The 4,721-nt window shown below is 38.3% G+C and overlaps 1 pseudogene; it reads left to right on the forward strand.

The window, feature by feature from the left end:
- The first annotated feature begins 1,201 nt into the window (after window positions 1-1,201).
- Window positions 1,202-2,957, forward strand: LOC103252956 (annotated as a pseudogene).
- Window positions 2,958-4,721: the final 1,764 nt, after the last annotated feature.

Below are 4,721 nucleotides of genomic sequence, written 5' to 3' on the forward strand. Positions count from 1 at the left end.
TGCCTGAGCCCAGGGGTTCAAGACCAGCCTGAGCAACTTGGTGAGACCTCATCTCTACAATAAATCAAGAAAAATTCGCTGGACATGGGGACTCATGCCTGTAGTTCCAGCTACTTGGAAGACTGAAGCAAAAGGTTCACCTAAGCCCAGCAGATCAAGACTGTGGTGGCTGTGAGTGTGCCACTGCACTCCAGCCTGGGCAACAGAGCGAGAGTTCGACTCAAAAAAAAAAAACAAAAAGAAAGAAAGAAAAAAAGAAAAACAAAAACAAAAGAAATGCATGTTTTAGAATTTTATATTCTAACATGATAGTTTTTTTTAATCTAAAGGATTTTTACTGTTTTAGTATATTTTAAGATGATATTTAGATGCTTTACATTGAGTTGTTATACATAATCTTCCAATAATGAGAAATACACTAGCATTTTTACACAGAACATGTAGCTGTCAAGAACAGGTTACTGATATCAGATAGGAGAAGCTTTAATGGGGTTCAGAGGGAACAGTTTGTCCGAAATGTCTGATTATTGTGTTTGAGTACTTTATTTTTGCATTTGAATATGGAGATGGAAGGGAGTTTGGAAAATTCACTTTAAGCAAAATAATTATACTAGTGATTGACTACAAATATGCTTTAGTTTCTTTAATAAAGTCATTCATCTTAAAGAACCTTTAATAGTAGATATTTTACTTATTTTAGTTATAATTTTAGTTATTCTAGTTACCTGAAATTTTTTTAAACAAAAGTTAAACTTTTTCAGTATAATCAATTCAGATTTTTTTTTTAAGTAAGAGTCTCTCACTCTGCTACCAGACTGGAGTGCAGTGGCATGCTCATAGCCAATACAGCCTCTACCTGCTGGACTCAGGTGATCCTTCCGCCTCAGCCTTCCAAGTAGCTGGAACTACAGGTGCGTGCCCCCATGTACAGCTAATTTTTTTATTTATTGTAGAAATGAGGTCTCACCAAATTGCCAGGCTGCTCTAGAACCTTTGGACTCAGGCAATCTTCTCCAACTCAGATTTTTAATGAGCATTTTTATAACCATTTGTAACATTGTTGCTAATTTTATTGTTTTAACATTTTCATAAGGCTTATTCTATTTAATAGTTATATTTGAACATTACTGTAGTGTTCTTTGAAAAATTGGTGTAGGGTAGAGGCCTCCGGGCCCCAGGCTGAATGTCGAGGTGGGAGGAGATGCAGACCCCGAAGGACAGCTGCACCATGTCGCACATGGTGGCTGGTTGTAGCAGCGGTGACCACACTCACCAGGTCTGGGGGAAAGCCTACTATTGCGGGGATATCATGATAACACATTTTGAACCTTCTGTCTCCTTTGAGGGCCTTTGCAGTGAGATTCGAGACTTGTGTTCTTTTGACAATGAACAACTTTTCACCATGAAGTGCATAAATGAGAAAAGAGATCCCTGTACAGTATCATCTCAGTTGGAGTCAGAAGCGATCTTTAGGCTTTACAAGCACTAAACAAGGATTCTGAACTCTTGATCCATGTATTCCCTTGTGCACCAGAATGTCCAAGAATGCCTGTCCAGGAGAAGATAAATCCATCTATCACCGAGGTGCATGTCGCTAGAGAAAGTTTCATTGTGCAAATGGCCACACTTTCCAAGCCAAGTGATTCAATAGGTGAGCTCACTGTGCCATCTGCACAGACTGAATATAGGGACTCGAATGCAGGGTATGTATGTGCATCAACTGCAAACTCCTGGTCCATAAGAAGTGTCATAAACTTGTCACAATTCAATGTGGGTGGCATTCTTTGCCACCGGAACCAATGGTGCCCATGGATCATTCACTTATTAAGACCTTGCACAGACAAGTCACGAGAGCTTAGACCAAGTTGGTGAGGTAAAGGAGGCAATGAACACCAGGGAAAGTGGCAAAGCATCCAGTTTAGGTTTTCAGAGTTTTGATTTGCTCTGGGTAATAGGAAGGGGAAGTTATGCCAAAGTACTGTTGGTTCGACTAAAAAAGGCAGATAGCATTTATGCAATGAAAGTTGTGAAGAAAGAGCTTGCCAATGATGATGAGGGTATTGGTTGGGTGCAGACAGAGAAGCATGTATTTGAGAGAGCATCCAATCATCCTTTTCTTGTCAGGATGCATTCTTGTTTTCACACAGAAAACAGATTGCTCTTTGTTATAGGGTATGTAAGTGGAGGAGATCTAACATTTCATATGCAATGACAGATAAAACTTCTTGAAGAACATGCTAGGTTTCACTCTGTAGAAATCAGTCTAGCATTAAATTATCTTCATGAGCGAGGAATAACTTAAAGAGACTTAAAATTAGGCAATATATCACTGAACTCCAAAGGGTACATTAAGCTCACTGACTATGGCATGTGTAAGGAAGGATTACTGCCAGGAGATACAACCAGCACCTTGTGTGGCACTCCTAATTACATCGCTCCTGAGATTTTAAGAGGTGAAGATTATGGTTTCAGTGTTGACTGGTGGGTTCTTGGAGTGATGAAATGATGGCAGGAAGGTCTCCACTTGATATTGTTGGGAGCTCTGATAACCCTGATCAGAACTCAGAGGATTATCTCTTCCAAGTTATTTTGGAAAAACAAATTCACATACCACGTTTTCTCTCTGTAAAAGCTGCAAGTATCCTGAAAAGTTTTCTCAACAAGGACCCAAAGGAACTATGGGGTTGTCACCCACAAACGGATTTTCTGATGATTCAGGGACACCCATTCTTCTAAAATGTTGATTGAGAGAAAATGGAGCAAAAGCAGGTGGTACCTCCCTTTAAGCCAAATATTTCTGGGGAATATAGTTTAGAAAACTTTGATGCTCAGTTTACTAATGAACCTGTTCAGTTCACTCCAGATGGCGATGACACTGTAAGGAAGATTGATCAATCCGAATTCGAAGGTTTGGGTATATCAATCCTCTTTTTATGTCTGCAGAAGAGTGTGTCTGATCCTCATTTTCCAACTATGTATTCTGCTCATGTTGTGATGCATGAAAAATCTTGTTACCAGCCTGGATACAATTTTTTATTTTATATTTGCCATTCACCAAAAAAAAAAAAAAAAAACCCACAAAAAATCACTCAATCTCTTATTGTAGACTGTCACTATTATATCTGTTTAACTATGAAAAAGAAATTAAAACTAGCTTTCAGACAATCATATCAAAATTTAGTTAAACTTGGTTTTCACTTTTTAAAAGACCTACTAATGAAGTTATCTTTTTGCTTAAAGAAAATACTATTGCTTTTGAAAGAAAGTATCTGTTGCATTAAGGCACATAATGGACTTACATCATAAGCCCATAATTTTTGTCATTCTGTATTGTCACTTGAAGGTTTCATTTTGAAAAAAAATTAATTCAAAAGTCAACTTTTTAGCCGGGCTCAGTGGCTCACCCTGTAATCCCGCGCTTTGGGAGGCTGAGGTGAGTGGATTGCCTGAGCCCGTGGGTTCGAGACCCACCTGGGCAACTTGGCAAGACATCACCTCTACAATAAATCAAAAAATTAGCCGGGCGTAGTGGTGTGTGCCTGTAGTTCCAGTTACTTGGAAGGCTGAGGCGGAAGGATCGCTGGAGCCAGCAGATCTGTTTTTCTGATGAAAGGTCAACATATCTTCCAAAAATAAATTTAAGGTCGTGAGTTTAAACAAGAAAAAAAAAAACAAATAAAGAAGCCAGAAAAAACAATAAGGTTATACCGGAAAAAGGCAGGCTTTGATCCAATGACAGGTGGCCTCATAAAAAGGAACAATTTGGACCTAGACACTCATGGAATATACTATGTGAAGAGAAGGGGAGAAATTGGGGTTAGGCTGCCACAGCTGAGGAAGGCCAAAGATTGCTGGTAAATCAGTAGAAGCTGTGGAAGAGACATGGACCAGATCTCTCCTCACAGCCCTCAGAAGGAAACAACCCTGCCAAACCTTGATTTCAGACTTGGCCTCCAGAGCTATGAGACAATAAATCTGTGTTAGCCACTCACTGTGTGGTACTTTGTTATGGCTGCCCAAGGATATTAATACATACCCCCAAATTCTGTGTGTACTACCAGAGAAGTCCAGCTATAAAAATATTAATTTAATTAAAATAATTAATACTAAATTGCAATACTAAATAAGTGCCACTGCACTCCAGTCTGGGTGACAGAGTGAGACTCCAACTCAAAAAAAAAATTCAACTTTTTATATTACCTATTAGTTTTAGGGTTCTTTCTGTTTAAAAGTTCAACTGTAAGTTTTATCATTGCCTCGAATAAATAAATTATTGATCTTTGATTTTAAGGCAGCCATTATTAAATTGATAATAAAAGATATATTCTTGTTTTGTTTTTAAACAGGAAATGGAAACACTTTAAATTTTCAGAAGTTATGAACCTGGTGAACCAAACTATAGACTTTATGCAAATAATTTAGCTAAACATGTTCAACAAAAGGTAAGTTGGAATTTATAAGTTGATTTTTCCCATTATGTAATTAATGTGAAAATTGTATGTTAACACTTGAGGTGTGTCTGTAAAAGTCTGTATGGAACTACCTTGGAGTGCATTTTTTTTTTTTACTCTTCACTTCAGGACATGCCAACTTATTTAGTATTATGTATTACACTATTCTTAACATCAAATGGCAGCAGGGCTCGGTGGTTCAGCCTGTAATCCTGCACTTTGGGAGGCTGAGGTAAGCGGATTGCCTGAGCCCATGGGTTCACGACCTGG

Source organism: Carlito syrichta, unplaced genomic scaffold (assembly GCF_000164805.1).
Source record: "Carlito syrichta isolate Samal-C Ts95f unplaced genomic scaffold, Tarsius_syrichta-2.0.1 Scaffold185522, whole genome shotgun sequence".
NCBI lineage: Eukaryota > Metazoa > Chordata > Mammalia > Primates > Tarsiidae > Carlito > Carlito syrichta.